General features: G+C 45.5%; 1 protein-coding gene and 1 gene segment (V, D, J or C); one reads left to right on the top strand and one right to left on the bottom strand.

Moving 5' to 3' along the window:
* LOC101082918 overlaps positions 1 to 19937 on the bottom strand; it is a 425870-nt gene that overhangs the window by 57234 nt on the left and 348699 nt on the right.
* The window catches only part of DAD1 (defender against cell death 1), a 118188-nt gene that overhangs the window by 90210 nt on the left and 8041 nt on the right, over positions 1 to 19937 (top strand). The gene's annotated exons all lie outside the window — the stretch shown is intronic.

Below are 19937 nucleotides of genomic sequence, written 5' to 3'. Positions count from 1 at the left end.
CTTTAACAAAAACCTCCTGGGGAAGACTTGCAGCCAGGCTCCCAGCGTGGCAGGGATGAAGGGGAGAGGCATCCACCAGTACCACACAACGCAATAGTCCTATTCTCCATTTACTATAGGAACCCAGCCACCTTGTCATGCTTCTAGGCTGTAAAAGCCGGCACTTCTCAGCTCACTGAGCACAGCTCATCTAGACCCCAAATTGGCACCTGGAGACATCTAATCAGCTTGCAAACAGGTTCCTGAACTGTGTATCAACCCGTGCCACAAACAAATTGTGCCCGAACACACTGTTTGTCTTCAGGGACCACTATGTATGAGGTACTGGCTCGTGGCATGCTCCAGAACTTCTATAATTTGCATCTTAATTATGGGTTCAAAATACTCAAACTACTCATCTATACAATTTCATGTTAATTATCATGTAGTCATCTTGTAATTGGCAAATAATGAAACACAGCAGAGCTTTGGGGGAGAGGGTTAGCGATTGACTATGTGTTCAGAGGGTCGAGGTTTTGCTTTTAGTGCACTGAGTGTCTGACCAAATGACTCCTCTCAGAAGCTGAGTGTGTAGGACGTTAAGCAAGTTTCCTTACAGTCTCTCTAAAACAGTCATTGGAAGTTCACCTAGCCCACTTCCTTCCATTTGCACGTATCGCCGCTGAAAAGTTACCAGAATAAGTGGCACTCTCTAGTCTCCATTTGAGAACCCTTTTCGTTCTGCTGCCTGGAGTGACAAATTAATTCCCAGACCCACTGTTCCAATGGAAACACATAGGATATGAAGACTGAAGAAGCGTGGAGCAGGGAGAAGTCTGTTTGCCCAGGTGGAAAGGAAAGATTCAGTAATGGAAATAAAAACAACACAAATTCTGACTGAATGCAGATATCCTCTGTGAGATCACCTCCACTGGAAGGGAGGAAGGACTATATCCAGCCAGGACATCCCCTCTGTAGTACCCCCTGTTTTAAAGCAACACACAGTTAAGTTACCTCATGGCTCCTATCACCTACCCGGGGTGACCTGAAGTCTCGTTCCAGTCCCAAAGACTAATTTCCTGGCACTGCCAGTGGTCACACTGTGAGATGCTCCATAACAGAAACTTGCTCAAGTTTCCATCTGGTCACCACCCTCCACTGGCTTACTCAGAGCTCTCTCCATGACCTCCTCCCAGATGTACAGCCGGGTGGGCCCTCGGGGACCCATGTCCATTTTCCAAACACTGCACTCTTAGCCCCTGTGAGGGCAGGGGGGTCCAGGCAGATACCTGCTTGGCTAACACTATCAGCCTGTGGCCCTCTTTGGCCTCAACTGATCATAGGATGCTGGCTCGTTGATTAAGGCCAAAGACTTGTCAAGTTCAACCCTGGAGACTCTGGGAAGTGAACTCTTTGTCCTTTTCCTTTCTGGGTTTTATGTTAATGGATCCCTCTTGCCAGACTTGATGAGTGATGGGGCTCAGAAACCAAATGATTAATCACTGTTCTAATGTAAGGTCTCTAAGTCAGGCAGAGAAGAGGGCATGAAGGCAGAAAAAGAGAAACAATCAAACCTCCACATGCACAGCCATTTCTGCAATTCCTGTGAAAGTCATTGCACAGTGCTGCTAAGAAAGCAGCCCACAGATGTTTGTGCCCCAATCCTAAGTGGTACCCTTTGTCTCTTGGAGCCTAGAATTCCCAACAATGGCCTCGTAATCAAATACAATCGCAAAAGCACACAGGAGTCCTCCGAATCACAGACTGTATCACCTCCCTCATCTACACGGCTCAAAATCCCCTCTGTGTGTAGGAAGGTGCCATTGGTGGCAGGGGTAGCAGAGGCTCATGAGCAGGGTTGGGAAATGTTCCCAGGGGGCCTGCATTTGGATCCTGATGTCCTGAGCAGAAACACTTACAGGGCTGGATGATGAGCTCGGTCCCCTTCCCAAAGGTGAGTCTGTTAGTACTTCCTCCTACATTGACACCGTGGGTCAACGCTTTACATAAATCTCCCTGCCAGAGACCCACGCCCTGAAACCCTCAGAACCTCTACAGCGGCTCAGAAGCCCCCAGACACCGGCCCGGCTGGTGCTGTTGGTTATCTCTCCCCCTCCCTTGTTGCTGTCGTAAAAGCTCAAAAAATACACGATCGAGGGAAGGGGCCCAAGGATGAGGACTGGGAGTGCCACTACACAGCCACTAACCCATTTTACCAGAGTGGCTGTGGCCACAAACTTCTCCCCCATCATGTCGGAGAGGATGGCTAAGACGGAGACCCTTTGTCACGGATATTTAAAGGGGCACAAAACAACGCCATGGTTTGTCTATCTGGAATCTAAAACAGGACAACTCAATGGTCAGTCTAGAACACATAATAGGAAAAGACATGAAGACCTCACTTGCCCTCAGACGTAAGTTAGCCTGACGGTTAAAGGAGTCCTGGTCCCAAAAATCAGCCTTTCCCTGCTGCCAGTCTTCTCACTGTTGTCAGCAGCTTTACAGAAACAGGGCAGATTCCTGTCGCAAGTGTCATCTGGCCAGCCGGTCTGCCCAGCTTCCCCCTGACACCACCCAGAAATGCCCTTTGAGCTCCCATACCTCCCTAAGTCGCAGGCTTGGGAGAAGTGGCTAAGCTTGAGACTGCACACTAAGTTTTCCATTTTGGAGTCAAGACACCAAATAGCAAGCAGTGTGGTCCATAGAGATGCTGACATAAAAAAAATTTTTTTTTTAATTCTATTTTAAAGCTGTGGGTCACTCTAGTTAATTGGTGTGATTGGCTCTCTCAGAGGCAACGCTTGGCGATTCTTAAGTGAGTGACACTAGTGAAGTTCTTATGGTACCCCTGAAATTTCACTTTCTTTCCTTGGAATCAAATATATCTAAACCAGAAAGTTTCCTGAGCACGGAATGAAACTCGGGTTGAGACTAGGGAGTCCCAGAATGTGTTTTATACTCACAAGGCTTGACTCTCAAAATGGTTCCGGAGCCAAAGATTGGGTTGTTTCCCACAGCATCAGACTCCTCTACAAAAACCACGTGGGCAGGGGTGCGCACTGGGTGGGGTGGGGGCCAGTGGCTTGGCTCTGGAAACAGAGGACTGTTCCACTTTGCTTTTAGGAACTGCTGGGATTTGGCCAAGAAGCCAAGCCAAGGCCGTTGGAATAATTGCAGAAACTTTTAAATGTGACCAGGTCGATTGTGTATGGAATTGGCCTGTGTTTGCTTTTTGCTTCTTGGCCTAGATAAATGTTGCAACTCTTCCCTTGAAGGAACACTCCAAAGGCCTAGTGTATCTTTTCTTTCAGGACTTTTCTAGCCCTCTAGCCAGAATTTTCTTTCATCTCATTAATCCTAATCATGCTCCCCCTGTTCCAAAACATTCTACTGTGCTGTGATGTCCTCTAATTTCAAAACCCATAGCAACTACCAACCACTAACAATTTCTGGAAGCACTGCTTGGAAACAAACTCATTATAGCTGGCCTCCACATACAGTTTTCAAATATTTGGGGCTCTGCGTTGATTTACAGCCAGTCTGACTGTCCCCTGCTGGGTATAGCATTCTTACACCGAGCTGCTCTTAGTGATGCGGGGAAGTTTGGCATTTTCCCTGGTTTGTTATGTTTTGATCCTGGACAATTTCCCCGAAAGTTTCTGGCTACTAAGCCGACTAACCATTGCTGGGTCCCCAGATCCCACTGCTCAGGTCTCGCTTTATAACTCTGGGACACTCTCTGAACTCCCTATCCTTGGATACAGAGAAAGGAGAGCTCCACTTTCCTATTGTATCTGGACAGAGGAGAAGAAAAACCTTGGATGTCTAAAGATGCTCCATCCAGCCTGGCTGGGAGGTGCTTTATCACGTAATTTTCACTGTAAGAGTCTGAGCCATCCAAATCCTCAGTACTCGTGCCTGTAATTTCTAATGCAGAAAAAAAAAAAAGATTCCTCTAGGTAACTGAGTCGTTAAGACAGTTGGAAAATGCAGACTTGGAAAGGTTCCATACCTTCAGTTCTCGCTTTTTCAGTATGCTTTTCTTTCCATTTTGTGAAGTTGTCTTTGGTTACAAAGTGAACATATTCAGATTTTCCACAGCTTTTAATTTCAGGTGCAAGAAATGTATGCGCCCTATGTTTTTCACATTACTGTGTGTATATATATCCAGTATCCTTCTCTCTTTTTCTCTCTCCCTCTCTGTCATAGATCTAGACATAGTTGATTTTAACAGTTAATTATGTGCCTTGCCTAAACTATAATTTACTAAATGTAGATGTGCTGCCATACTAATAAACTACTGGAACAAAACAAAACAAAACAAAACAAAATCTTTGGGTTTTCCAAGTGTAAACTTTCCCCTTGGAGGGGCACCTGAGTGGCGCAGTCAGTTAAGCGTCTGGCTCAGGTCATGATGTCACGATTCGTAGGTTCGAGCCCCGAGTTGCGCTCTGCACTGACAATGCCGAACCTGCTTGGGTTTCTCTCTCTCTCCCTCTCTCTCCGTGCCCCTCCCCTGCTTGTGCTCCCTCTCAAAAATAAAGAAAGAAACTTAAAAAAATAAATAAGCTTTCTCCTCGGAATGAGTGCTTAGTCTTGCCACTGAGTAAGCCTGTCCCACCTAGAACATCAGCTCTTAGCACCTTTCCAAGTACCTATGCCATCTGCAGAGAGAGCCGCTTTGCAGTGGCTGGACTAATTTTGTAAAATTATACTGCCTGGCATTCTGTCTGCCTGCCTCTCTGGGTCTCCTTGTTTCTTGTCTCTTTGATAGCCTGTGTTTCTACCATTTCTTGCAAACATGTGCACTACTCGGAGCGAAAATTATCATACAAGATAAAAGTGAAGATGAAGTTATTCTGTCTGAATTTTCTTCACATGTCACATTAGCATATGATGGCAGCAGCAAACAGAGAATTTTGAATCATATTTTCTCATTTTGAATTAAATATTCAGGTGCCCCAGAAACCTCAGATATTTGGTTGACACCCATCTCTACCAGTTATGAGAAAGGACAGATAGAAATTCCCATGTCTGAGCTTGCATGGTCTAGTAGGACCCCCCCCCCCCCCCAGCATCTTACACAGCTGACCTAGAAATTAAAGAATAACTGAGTCCCTGACCAAGGATGAAGTACTTACTGGGTGTAATAGTGACTCTAGTTCCTGTCCCGAAGGTTAATTTGTTGCCTCCGTAGTTAGACACACAGTGTTCTAAGTCATTACAAAAATCATTGCTCCAAACTCTTTAAACTGCACTGCAGCCCCCCACCCATTTCTCGCGCAGCACCCCCTCCTCGCAATGCTTCTACAACCTCAAAGCCAGTGACTCTTTCGTCCTATTTCCTGCCAGAGAAACTGAGAGAAACTGAGATGCGAGACTGTAATTAGGAGAGGCTTGACATGTGAGGTCTGTTTGAATTCTTCTGCCAAATTTTCCTTTGGAGAGAACAGAAACCCTCTTTCTCTCTCCACGTGCTGTCAGCGATCCCTCGGGTCCGACACAGTGACGAGCCTGGACACCCCTGCCATCCTGTTCATCCTTCTACGCGGCCTCATATTTTGGTTTTCTCCCAAATTATCTCATTTCCCTTTTCTAGCCTTCTGGCCCATTTCCTCTCAGTTGATACTTGTCCCCCTATTTGCTGCTCCCACGACCTGTGCCACAAAGGGCCAAGCGTCTCTGGTCAGTGCAGAAGTGAGGGGTGAGCTAGGGGACAGCCTGCCTCCTTCCCTCAGGGATTTTCAGGCAGGGCAATAAAGACCAGTCAAGGCATAAACCATTCTTGGTGTGGAGGGGAGGGGCTCTTAGCTATGTTCCAGCAAAAGTTATCCCCAGAAGCAGAGAAACAGAGTAGCAGACTTTTGACAATTCTTGCTGGAGTTTAAAGGCCTTGCTTGACACAACGGCGCGCGCGCGATGGAAAATTTTCTTTGACTTACTTGGGATGACAGTCAAACTTGTCCCTCGCCCAAAATAGAAGTTCTGGTTACCGGTGTTCCACTGTGATAGGGAGCCCAACAAAAACCAGGCAGAGGAGAGAGCCAGCACTTACACCTGGGGCCCCACCCAGCCTGCTGGCTGGAGAGCAGGCATGCAGGCAGGCAGGCCTTCTCTCTCCCTGGGCAGGCGAGGGGAACAGAGCGGTAGAGGAAAAGGAGCTGCAGGGCTGAGAGCAGCTGTGACCGTGCACTGCTGGAGGGACTGAGCCCTCCTGAGAGGGGATTAAAGGGAAGGCTAATGGGCATCTTGGGCTGCTCGCTGCCTAATTAAAGGCGTAGGCCCATTTGTTTTATGCCTGGCCATTTAAAAAATTCTTTTTCTTTTAAGACGTAATTTCTCTCCTGATGATCATATGATTTTCAAGTGCATTTTAATTAGGTCTCTTTATTATATCTTTTGAGTCTGGGAAGGATTTTCTTTGCGAGATTTCTGGAACAATCCATCGTCTCCAGATTAACTCAGTATGAGGCTCTGATCACCTTGCTCCTTTCCAACCTGCTCATTCCCTGAACGCCCATTATGCACTGTCCGTTGTTCATCTTCACCCCTGCCCCACCTTGTCCCCCATATGCAGGGACATCATGTGGGGAGGACACAGGTTGGTGACACAGGTTGTTTTTCAAATTGCCATTTTCAAGTCCTGAGCTCTGTATGCTAACTTTTAAGGTCGAAAACTACATTTGCTACTCTTTGACCTTTTTTTTTTTTTTTTCTGGCTAGAGTTAATAATCCTTGATTTTCTCAGCTTGGTATCCTCAACCACCATGCCACTTGCACAGCCCTTTGAGGCCCATGCATGTGACAGCCCCACCACACCCCACAGGCAAAGTCACAGGGAGACTTACTTGGAATGATTGATATGCTTGTCCCCTGCCCAAATGTCAACTTGTTGGAGGAGGTTGCCACACAGCCACTCAACCCTTTGCAAAAACTGACAGGTGACTCTTACAGATCTTAGACCTCGACCTCTCTATGCCACTTCAAAAGGCATCTCAGGTACCCATGCTTTCTGTGGGTGTGGGGCCACAGTCAGGCCATATTCTATAGGGAACGATAGGAAACTTGCTGCAAATGTGTTCTCCACCTTGGATTCCAATTTTTGACATGCTGCAGGTTTGAAAAAGCATCAGTGAGCTCTCCTCTCCTCCTCACTTCTTTGTTATTCCCCCATCCACAAAACATCCCAATCTGCATCTCATTTCCATCTCCAAGCTCTAGCTTGGTGACACCAGGTCCTCAGGCACCATTGATCGGCCTTCCCTGAGACAGCATATGTTCCCCAGCACGCTGTGATTAAAAGACTGGAAATGCCAGGCTCTCAGAGGCTGAGATCTGGGCTCCTTATCTCTGGTCAATATGTTGTTCTCATTTGTCTGGCTAATGAAGAGCTGACCTTTCTAAGTGGATGCGTTTTGCTGAAATGACAAGGACCAGGGGGCTGACAACCAAAGCAGAGCCCTGAAGGCAATTTTGGCTCTTCAGACCCGGCTGGCATCGTTTGGTCAGAAGGCTCCCAGGCTCAAATGTCAACCTCTCAGCTTTGGCCCCCATCCGACTGGGCTTGGAGAAGCTCAACCAAAAACTGGGCAATTGGTCCGAGTGCCCCCTGCTCATTAGAACCAGGTTTCCCTTGGAGGCATCTGGCACATTCAAGATGGTCGCAACAACCCGACATTCTGCCTTGTAGCAGCCCTGACGCATTGTAGCTCCATCCCCACCTGACGTGAACTGATGCTGCCACTCAGTGGAGAGATAACCGGGATGTCAGACGACCTCCCCAGCACACACAGAGCAGGGACTCCGCCTGATAGACTGTGCCTGCACCGAAATACATGGCCTCCACCCTCGTTCCTTTGGCACAGGTGACTCTGCCCTGGAGGCAGAGCCTGAGAAAACAGAGTGCCCGGAAATAGCAATCGGAGTCACATCCTGCCCTCCTACCCACATCTCCTCATCCTAGTCTTCTTACCAAGCCACCTCGAAAGACGTATTTCTACCTGGTTGTTCATTTCCCATTTCTGAGCGCCCACGGGGCTCCAGAACCTCCTCGATCCATTTCTATTTGACTCCATTAGAACCCCTGCAAGAAAGCCAAAAGGCCTAAAATGCAAAAAAGTGCACGGGGGACACTGAGTGTGGGTCTTTCCAGCTTGCTTGGCTTCATGGTTAGTTGCATCCCCCTTCTAAGTATCGGCTTCTTGGAGCTGTCACGCTTCTCCCTGCAGCAGGGAGTTTTACAACGACCGACAGAAGGAACTTTATGAATCTTAAAAAAAAAAAAAAAAAAAAACAACCAAACCAACAACAACAACAACAAAACAACCAGGCAGAGTTTTTCCTCTCTTCCCAGCGGGGTGCAGCAACAAACACACGGAAGCCAAATCTTTCTATCTGCTCTAATTATCAGCAAGGATACAAGTCACCGTGAGGAAAAAGGTATTAAGCCTTGTATCTGAAAGTCTTTGGAATTAATTGTAATCCCTTGCCTGGTGGTTTCAGCGATAGGAATGGACACAGTGGCTATGTAATTCTTTCCATTCTGTTCTCTCTCTCTCTCTCTCTCTTTGTAGTTTTGCATCTACAGAAGCAGTGGGAGACATTCAGAGAACATAGAGGGATTTGAAATAAGACCTCAGATTCCCATTCAGTTTTCATTTTTTCCCCTCTCTGCTTTCATTTAAAAGCCATTCTGAACTGAACGCCACATACCTATTCAAACTCTGCTCTCAATTATCCCTCTCCACTGCAGAAGATACCGGTGGGAATGGCTTCCGCTGCACTAAGAAGAATTTAAGATTCATACAAGGAAGAAGTTCCTGATAGGAAATGGTACTAAATGTTAGACCGGGTTACTTGGTGGAGGGTTGGGGGTTGACTGGAAAGGGTGACCTTTCCCACCCCCAAAGTTGGGCAGCATCTCCAAAGAAGGTTCTGAAAGCAGCAAAGAAAGATTCTTTTCTATCTTTGTGGGGTCAAGGTCACCTTCACTCAACAGCAGGGATCAGACAGACCTGGTGGCTTAGGGTCCCAAAGAGAACCTGTTAATATTGAGATTAAAGAAGGGACAGGACCTTGGGGGTCCTGTTGACTTCAGGCAAGATCTGGTTCCCAGGCAACATAGATTTCTGTCAAGCCTGATACCTGGGGTGAAATTCCAGAGTTCCCAGTGTGCAGCTGTGTCCTGTTACACTTACTTGGATGGACGGTCAAGATGGTCCCTTGTCCAAATGTCAGCTTTCCGTAGCCAGAGCTACCAGTATCAGCACTGCAGTGGAGGCCTTTACAAAAACCCCAGGGAGACCTCTGAGGCTCATAGACATCTTCCTCTTTAACTCTGGGGAGAAGAGACTCACCTACAGGGGCCTGGATCCCACTGAGGGCCAGGGGAACATTTCCATGTTTGGTTCTGGGACACTGACCTGCCGGGTCCCCTGAGGGCCTGACTCTCATCTCTCTCCCCTTCCTCTGGTCGCCATCCGGAGGCTTACTGATTTCTCATGTTCAGCATCTCTCTTTCTAAAGGTCTCATTTCCATTTTACGGCATCATTTTCGGGACAATTTCTCTGATCAGTTTTCAAGACATGTCCTCTCCTCCCTTCGAGGTGTCACACATTTCTGATGACAATGAATTGATTATAGGGAGACAGGAGGAGAGCGTTCAGCGTTTTGGAGGCTGACTAGAATTAGATGAGGTTTAGTCTCTGGCTTCATGAAACTCTATCTGCCAAGCTTCCCTTCTTGCCCCAGCCTCAGAAATGAAAACGACAGGCACATCTGAACCTTTCTTCACACGTGTGGCTTTTCTGTCCGTCTCGAACCTGGTGAAATGCTAGTGGTATCTCACAGAAAGTTTACATTGAGCTTTGTTACGGTGTCTGACTATCCTGGGGGCTATTCTGGGGTTAGCAAAGAAGACCTTTGTCCCGGGAAGGTCCTCAATCCCCGTCAAACGGGAAAGCTGGTCACCCTACGGTCTAACCCGCGGTGTCCCGACCTCACGCAGCAGCCCAGTGAGCCCCAGTGGGAGAGTTAAGTGAGGCCTCTGTCAGAGCCAGGCTCTTGAATATTTACCTGGAGTTGTTATAAATGTCCTCCTTTGACCAAACACAGCTTCCCCATGGCTGTGTCTGGTGGATGCCACAGACAGTGTAAGTAAGGAACCGAGGTGGGGCATTATTTGGCACAGTGGTGACCAAACCCTGTCCCCCAAGAAGGTGGACAACAAATATTTTAGCTCTGTAACTGCATTCAACTTTTAAGCTCTTTGGCCTTTTTGACTGAATTTGTTGTGTCTGTCTAGTCAGCCGTCACTTCCAGCAACTACTTATTAGCAAAGGGACAAAGCTTTAGCTTGCTTACCGACATGGAAGCGAGGAGAGAAAACTCTACTATTTAGCTAAGAAGTGTCCACCTGCTTTATGGACAAAGGAGGCAGGAATTCCAATGACCCTTCCTGTCTCTCCCCCACTTCACAGCCTCACACTTTCCAGAGTCCCCCACACTTTACTTGCGCTGCCTTAACAGCAAGACATAAGCAAAACAGATGGCTGCCCTCAGCTGAGTCCTCAGACGGCGCCAAAGTGTTGCTGTGGCAGCAATCTTAGTGCTCTGCTGATCGAAGGAAGACAGAATGTAATCCTGAGTCTTTGGAATCCAGCTCTGCTACTCTGCAGCCCCCGCATGTAAAAGCCAGACACGGAAGGTAAAACCTCCTGTTTGGTCCCCAGGTTCGGCTGCCCACCCTCTGAAAAGGGATGTCCTCGAGCCTCCCAGGATGTTCATATGAATCCCCTGGAAGCCTTAATTAGGCAGGACCCCAGAGACTACTGAAGGCGTGGGATTTAGCAATATCATGTATTATTGTTTCTGTTGTGGCAGACATGTGCCGGGTTCGTCCTTGCTGAGCAAGGCACTTGTGCGCCTGACAACTTCATGGCTAACCACACTGCGTGTTCGTTAGGCAAGGCCTATCCCAGAACATTCCATGCTGTCTGCTACCGGGGCTGCATTAACTCCTTCCAGGCTGCACACACTGTATCACTTAATTATTTACATGCCCCTGAACCAGTCTTCTCAAGAGCTTTGACTAGGCTGGGTTTGGCAACATGCCTTTTCCAGCGCTATATCCTCTCCTAATCCCAGAAAGCAGATCTGAATAAATGAAACTCAGTAATCAGGACATTTAGCTTATGTCAGAAGGAGACTGGGGCCCTTCAACAGGCTTCCCCCATTTCCATTTTGCCCCATTTTTATAATAAGTCAGCTTTCCCAGCAGTAAGGGCATAAGGATCACTCCTCCCAGAAGCCTACCAGAAACATACATTTTCAAGAAGCGACAGTTCCTTACTTTTATATATAGGATTTCAAACTTTTCCAAGTACTCTCACACACATCACTACCATTATGGAAAGGTGGGTGTGTATTTGAGGGAGCGAACGTATTGCTCTATTCTCATGATTCAGAGGACAAATGAATTTTTTCCCTTCTCCTCAGCTGAACTAAGCAAAGTGGCAGCTTAATCAGCGATAGTGGTAATGGAGGGAAAAGTGGGGTCAAATGCTCTGAGTTAACCAGACAGTTCTACCCACCAAGACCTCACTTACTGGACTGGGGATTGAGAACAGCTCCTTTAAGAGAGGTAAAGTAGAGGTAAAAGAAGAAAAGAAATCTGTCTGTAGAATTTCCTGCATTTGTTAATAAAATTGCAGGGTCCCATTATTTCAGGAGATAAATTTCAGGGTTTTAGTATCTACGTCAGGAAGATTTATATTTGGTCTACTGAATTTGCATAGTCTCAATATGCCAATTTCCTCTCTGTTTTTTTGGCAAACATTTCCTGGCTTTAGCGGAATCCCTCAGGATCCTGTATTCAATTTTTCTCCCTGTACCGATAGTTTCGTTTAAGATGGATGATAGGAATGTTTTTTGGCTGAAGGTAATTTAGTCTTTGTACAATGGAGTTCTAATCTCTCTGATGGGGACTCTATCTTCCCAACACAACATGAGATGTGGAAGCTAATCTGGAATGTTTTGGTGGGGGAGGGGAGTGGTTGGGGACAAGTAATTTAAATCAGAACAAGGAAGTATTTTGAACTCCCCACCGCACCTCCTTGCTCTACCAGTCCCTTCAAACTTACTTGGATTCACAGTTAAGAGAGTTCCTTTTCCAAATATGAATTTGTAGTTGCTACCTTCTCACAGTCTGGGGAGGCTTTACAAAAACAGGAACAGGAGCAGCTCTTTGCAGAAGGGCCCTGGGGCTCAATATGGTCTTGATCCTTCAACCCTACACTGACAATAAGCCCAGAAGTTGGCTGCGGCAGGCGGAAGCCAGGCTTCCACAGGGCAACGAGGCCCGATAAATATATGCATCGCTTATTTTTAAATTTTTTTATTGTTTTTCTTTTTCTGTCCAAGCCACCGCCTTAGTTTGGATAATCCATTTCCTTTCCTTCTTCCTTCATTGTCTACCCCCTGGCTGGTACACTCGCATAGTTTCTACTTTATTGCACTTTGGGGCTGTTTCTCTGCTTTTTATTGCAATTGCTCACATCGACTCATTAGATTCTGGTTTACTAGAAACTAATTGCCAAAGGGAAGGAGAGTCAGGGAGTTTTTATGGGGACATGTTCAAAGGTAGATATTTCAGGGCTTTTTGGTCATTCCTGGTCTGATTCCCAATGATGGGGTAAGCCAAGTGCGCGGGGCTCCCCTGTCCAGGAGAGCTCATGAGCTGTGCCCTAGGAAGGAGAGGGCCCCATGTAGCCTCATCTTTCATACTCACCGGGGTGGATGGTCAGCCTGGTTCCCTGCCCGAATACCACCTTTTGGCCACTACTCCCCATGTCACACCACAGCAAATGGCTTTACACAAACTGCACGCAGGGCTCCCCCTCTCCCCTTTGAGGAGGATGCCTGATCTGCTTTCCTAGCACCCTGGCTGCTGCGGACATCTGCCCAAATCTCACAAACTAGACAAGTTCAAGGCAGTGTCTTTTTTTGGGCTACCTATTTGCTCCTTGACAAAGTCTCCTTCAGGCTCCTTTGTAGACATGTACCAGATTTTTAATCTCTTTGCCAGACAAATATTTAACATCTTTATTTGTGCTTCATAGACTTTTAACTTTTTTCTTTTTAACCTTTCCTTCTGCCTTTACAGAGCTCCCTGCAAAAAAACAGGTGGATTAAAAGAATCTTTAAATACACGAGGTCTCCTGAGTGAAGCTAAACTGGCTTCCTCCTTAAAATTTCTGGTTTGCATCCTAGGGCCTGCTCGCCTGGGACCTAATCCATTGGGCTGAGATGGGAAAGGTCAGGAGGCAAGGCAGGAAATCCAGGGGAAATCCTGCCCGGTGAGTCCTTCTTGTCCCCTGCACACTTATTTGGACTTATTTCTGTGCTCATTCCCTTCCTCCTGACCAGGACATTGCTGGTACTTGTCATGAGCAGGGATCCCTCCTCAAGATGGGTTTTAGCAGAAACCCACCCACATGCCCTTTAATCTGACAACAGATAGGGTTTCTTTCCTCTGCTCCGGGAAGTTTGATTGAAAAACAATTTCCAATTTTGCAAAGTGAAGAGGATTAGGAGAATATCTGTTTGCCTCTGTTCTCCTTCTCCTCCTCACTCCTCTTCAATTGTTTTAGGTAAACTATTTATAGAAACATCCCCTCTGGGGTTAGAGAAATGTGACAAGTTTCTAATCTCTTCATCTTTTTTTTCTTGCTGTCTATTTACTGCAGTCATATATTTACAATCTAAATTTACATTTCATTTCCATTTGCAGGAGCTTCTAATGCATTTTTCCATTACTTCCAGAACACTGTGTGTAATGATAAACTCTACTGAAATAAACCAATTCACAAGGAGTTTTTAGGGCTGGAGGTTGACATTTCTCTCTCCCCAAGACAGTTATTACGACTTTTCCAAGCAAGCCTAGGAAAGGGGCAGTCCAGCCAAGCTGGGAGCAGGGAGGCTTGCAGGGTTGATGTTCTTATGACTAACATATCTACTGAGCATTGCTCTTCAGGATTAATTTGGATTTTCTTTTTAATCTAGTTCCAAAATGTCAATTTCCAATCTTTTTAGCTTTGAGAATCTCTCTGACAGGCAAAGCTTAAGGTAAATCTCATGGATGTTTTTGGAATCTCAACCAATATTTCATCTCTGTGCACATCACAAATAAAGGAACCAAGAGTAGGATGAATATCACACCTTTGGGAGAAAATTTATAACAGTTCTCTGAGAGAGATGAGAATTATAAATAAAAATGGAATTGCATGTGCTTTTTTCTGATGATCATTTCTAATATCTGGGGGGTTCTAAATATCCAAACGAGTTTGGAGATATAGCTGCTGAAACACCTGATATTTGGACTTTAGTTAGCAGCTGGACACATGGGTCAGCAGGGAAATGCTTTTTTGACTTTTTTTTTTTTTTTTAAATCTCATTTGTTTGATGCATAGTCGACTTCAGGAAAGTCATCTGGAGCTGACACAATGCTCACTAGGACATCCTGATTCTAGTTTTTCTAAGGTGGGTGATGATTTGGCCATGGAAGTGGAGGTTTTGTTTTACATTACTCATTGGGTAGCTGGAATCTCTTAGGAATCATAAGCAAAAGTTAAACCAATTGTCTGGAATGAGTTTCTGTTGCAAACAGAGACTCTCTCATGAAGCAAAATTTCAGCTACATTCAAGTTAATTTAAATTAGGTTTGTTTGGAGAATGGTGGGCAACACCCAAAATATCCCTGTGGGTATTGCAGGGTGGAGAGAAGGGCCATTATTACATTTGGATTAGGGAAGCCCTTCTCTCAGACTTCCAAGCGTAGCGGCCACTTTTTCCCCGAGAGGCCACAGAGATGAGTGGGTATCAAAAGGGGCTTCTCTAATGCTGAGCTCAGCCAAGGCAAGGATGAAAATGTCCCAGTCAGAAACACAGTGCTTGACAACGCCCTGCGATGTGTTTTCAGAAGTTCACGATCTTTCTGACTAATTTGAATATTGCTTTCAATCTTACCCTTTCCCTAAATATCAGCTTGTCGTCAGTGTCAACACCAGGTAATCTTACATGGCTTTACCCAAATGGCTTGGCTCCAAAATTTTGAGAATTACAGGGACTATATGATTTTTTTCCCTAGTTGCCTAGGCAAAGAGGCCTTGGGAAGACCAGGCAGATAACATGAGAGAGGTCGTACCTTTGGTTGTATCAGTGGGGCTTATATCAGTAGGGCTACATCTCACTGTGTCCTTTGGATCAAGTTGTGTTGTACACCCCCTGCCATTGCTGGGTATTTTAGTTTAATCTGTATCTTTCTGTCCCCCGCTCCTTTCTTTCTAGATGCTTTCTGCCCCTACACACTAAAACTTTAAGTCTCATTCCATCTGTCGGACACGCATCTCCAACAATAACAAAAACAAGCTCAACATTTCCAAGTGTTTAAAGGTATTGAAAAAATGGTCCTAAAGGGGCTCCATCAGCAGCTGTCCTCATTATCTTTTTTGCCAGAAAGACACATGTCACCAAAGCCCCCAAAGATGCTAAGAACTGGGTGAGTAATTCAGTGATCGTTCACTGAATTTTTAAGAATAGTGGCTTATGTTTAGATATAAGTCATCTTTAAAACATACCTGGTCTCACATTCAGAGTTGTTCCTTTTCCAAATGTCAACTTCTCATTGCTTTCCATATCACACAATGACGCAAGACTCTACAAAAACTCAGTTGCCCATACACCCCAAGATGTCTGCTTAAATGTTTACTTGTCATCCAAGAATCCCCCGATAAAGCCAGCTCTTTAGAATGAGGGTCTCGTGGTAGAGTCCAGAGACCCCCTAGACTCTTCCTTGTGCTGCCGCCATTTTACTGGCAGTGGACATCCCCTCCCAGCATGTAAAACAGGAGTAGGGATTACCTCCCCCATTTTACAGAGGAAGAAAATAGAGGCTCCGGGAGTTGACTGACTTTCTCTCTGTTCCTGGAAAATTCCACCAATTCTAATAAGTTAAGCTCTCTAACAGTCTGACTCCTTACTTAGTTCAGTGACCTGCTAGCACCATTATTCTCATCTATTAGATACAACAGCACGTGATGGCAAGCAAGAGAGTCCTGCACGAGGTAGGTACACATCAGCGGTTGCTTGAATTGGAATCCATCAACGGACTGCTGTGGTTTGGACTTAGGTTACAAAACAGAATGGAAAATGTAGGAATCAGAGTTCTAGAGAGAAATTTGGAAGCATTAGTTATTCAAACTTACATGTCTTTGCTGTCAGTTTTATTTCTTTTCCGAAGAAGAGTTTTTCTGATCCGCCCAGAGGAACACCCCCACAGACTGCTTTACAAATACTGCCAAGGCCCTTCCACCAGGCACTGGGAACCAGCCTCCCAAGGGAGGCACAAAGGCAGAAGCACAATGTGGTGCAATTATACAATTGTATGGTTATTCCTGAAAAGGGAGAGGAAGTATGGAAAAATTTAATCACTCTTTACCTAACAGCCAGTTAGATTGTTCGTCATTAATTAATTACTGAATCTAGCTGGTGGACAGTTGCAGTTAATTTGAAATAGCTCTGGGTTGGGGTCAGGGCAAGTTCTTTAACTTGCTGTGCCTTGGCTTCCCTATCTGCAAAGTGGGGAGAATAATAGCCACTGGAAGATGTTGTTGTACAGATTAGGACACGTAAGTGGGTCTGCTGATCAATCCCTGGCTTTACTTGCTGAGAGCACACTTCCTCAGGGATTATTTTAGTAATTTAGGAGACCAGATATCTGTGACTTTTCCCTCCAGACATAGTCCCAGCTGGCAAATATTTAGCTCTGGAATCTGAGTGTCAAGAATGAAATTTTAGGCCCTCTTTCTCACAGAATCAAGTTAAGCAAGCTATTAAACCTTTATGTGTTTCTAGAAAAATTTAAGATATAAAAATACAGGGGCACCTGGGTGGCTCAGTCGGTTAAGTGTCTGACTCTTGATTTCGGCTCAGGTCATGATCCCATGGTTGTGGGATTGAGTCCTGCGTTGGGCTCTGTGCTGACAGTGTGGAGCCTGCTTGGGATTCTCTCTCTCCTTCTCTGTCTGCTCCTCTGTCTCTCTCTCTCAAAATAAATAAATAAACATCAAGAAAGATATAAAAATATAAAAAGTTATTTTCTAGAAAGTGAGGGTAATAATAGCACCTAACCCACAGAGTTAGTATCAGGATCGAATGTGCTAATGGGTGGAAAGCATGCCGCACATCGCCTAGCACATAATAAGTAACTAATAAATCATCATTATCTTTCTCCCAAGAAGCCAAACATATGTCAACATCCTCCTTTCACAGTGACCTAAAAATGACCTGTCTCCCTCTAAGTGACAGACCAGCAGGGCTTGGAGGGCAACAAAGGAGCCACCAAGCAGTTTGATGAAAGGGTTAAGCGATTTTGTGACAATTTAGTAAAAGCTGTATCCAGCTGCATAGGCGTACATTCACGGTTGGACCATTGCAGGGGACGTGGAGAGGGCAGCCTCTAGCCAGGCAGGACTTGAATATGAGCAAAAAAGGGCCAATAAGTCACATCCTCATTAGTTGGAGTCAAAAAGATCTCAAAACACATTCAATCAAGAAGAGGATTCAATGCTCTCCTCCACTCACCAAGATTCACTGTGAGCTGGGCTCCTTTCTCAAATGTCATCTTAGAACCACTGGTTTGCTGAACACTGTGCAGAGGGGCTTTGCGAAAACCTGTGGCATCAACTTGATGACTCCAGCTTTGCAGAGTTTGCCCAGAACTAACATCTAATTAACTTCTTCAACTTCCATGCCTCCAAGGCAGGGTTGGGTGATGGTGTCTTTCTTTCTGGTAACCCAGGGCTTCTGGGCTTAGGGATATAAGCAGAGATACAATTGCCACTTTAAGACACCAGAAGGTTTAGAAAACCAACTCTGTATACATATTCTATGGCCCAAAGCAATTGTGTTGCTGGGTGCAATCTATCGTAGAATGTAAACTCCCACTGGGAAAGAAATTAGCTCTGCAGTATTTTTAGGTAGTGTTTGATGGTCATAGTCATTGTCTGAAGACAAGACCAGCATTTTCATTTTGACTTTTTCTATCCCTGCCCTAGTCTGCAGATGGCTGAGCCTTTCTCCAAATGTCAAGTTCAGCTATTGTTCCTACTTCACTCCAACAGCCATGCAATGATTTTATCTCCCTTTGGAAACTTGGAGTTCTGTTTTATGTTCATTAAGTCTTGGATAAAGAATGTTTGGGGTGCAAACGGAGCTGCTATGGCCAAAGATCATGTTTTTTTCTCTGCTGGGTCTGGCCTGGTCAGAGCTTTGAGCTGTCTTGGCTTTGCCCTGGACCAGGCTCAGCTGTGTGACCTTGAGCAAGTTTACAACCTCTCTGAGTTTCACTGTCCTCATTTGCAACATTAAAGAAGTGAGTTAGGTGGTCTTTAAGGACTTTCCGAGCTAATAGTTTTTGATTTCATTCTCTGGATTTACCTAAAAATGCTGTGCAATCCCCCACCCACACCCCAAGAGTGTCCAGTCTTCCTCTCCATTTGCTAAACAAAATAAATAAGGTATCTACTTATTACATAGGGAAATAGAGTTTTCCAAGCCTACCATCTGCCTTAACATTTAATCTTTTCAGAAGTTTGAAGGCAGAAGTTTGGAACCGAATCCTCAGGGGAGAAGTGTTCTTTCTTCGGAGCTTCCAGATAATTCAGAAACCAAACCAAATAAACCGACACCTTTGGTTTAAAGCTAGTACTTACTCAATTTCATGATCACTTGAGTACCGGTTCCAAATGTAAATTTCCTGTATCCTTCCTTCCCACAGGAGCTGATGCCTTTACATAAACTACAGGCTCCTGCTTACCCACAGGAAAGGTGGTTTGATCTTTACAGCCTTTTCCCACAGGATAAGGGAATTCATCATCTGGCCGAGAGTTTCAGCTCCCTGATTACCCGGTGTTGGGGACCGAGGGGGTTTGATGCTAATACTGGGTCTGAAATGGAGGTACTTACCCCAGCAGACAATGAACTGAAACCCCTTCCCAAAGTGGGGTTTCTTAGTGTCTTCACACAGTGCCTAGGCCCTTAACAGAAGTTCCTCCTAGTGCTGGGATGCCACTTCCAGTTCTCAGACCCGTCTCCAGTGTAATTAGGGGCACGATACGGGGCCAGCATCACTAGTGAGGTCGCTGAGGACTGTCCTGTGCTACTAATGCAGCCCAGGACTCAGGCTGTGAGGACAGCAGGGCTGAGCATGTTAGGATGGCCCAAAGCTCTTCCCTGGTTTCACAGGCAGCTGGGACACCCCCACCCCCATCCTGAACACCCAGGAGGCTGTTCCTTGCTGCCTGCCCTGTCATCCAGATCTATAAGAACCATAACTGCCTGGTGGTTCCCGGCTGGTTCTGGCCTACAGCAGGGAAGGAGATCCCTGTGGGCCTCAAGAATACAAGGGATCCCTTTTTTCATTGTTGGAAAGACAAAAAAGTACCACTTCTCCGATGTTGATTTCTGGGACCCTGATTTCAGAAATGTATAATTCTTGAAAAGCTTTCCTCTCATAGACTTTATCGATCAGCTCAAGATAACTTAAACTGGGAAAGTGAACCTGCCTTACAAAATAATGAAATACATGCTAAAACCGATCATTAAATAACATTTTTGATTACCTCGTGTTTTAGATTTCCATGCTGTTGTGAACATTTTTTTTTTTTTTCTTCTGAAGCTCAGCTACTTACTCAGACATTTAACCATGTCTGGGTCTCAAAGGTAAATCTGTTGTTGTTGTTCACCCAGTCTCTGATCCATTGATAAAACCCCTTCCTCCATTAGGGCATTGATCACATCGTCTCAGAAACTGGCCCAGATGATCTCCAGGAAAAAGTGTAGGCACTTAATAAATGTTTGTTAAATTGAATTGTATTCAACATTCATCTTTTGTTCCTAT

This window comes from Felis catus, chromosome B3 (genome assembly GCF_018350175.1).
Source record: "Felis catus isolate Fca126 chromosome B3, F.catus_Fca126_mat1.0, whole genome shotgun sequence".
Taxonomy (NCBI): Eukaryota; Metazoa; Chordata; class Mammalia; order Carnivora; family Felidae; genus Felis; species Felis catus.
The sequence above is the reverse complement of the archived record's forward strand: the minus strand, read 5'-3'. Positions and strand labels throughout refer to the sequence as shown.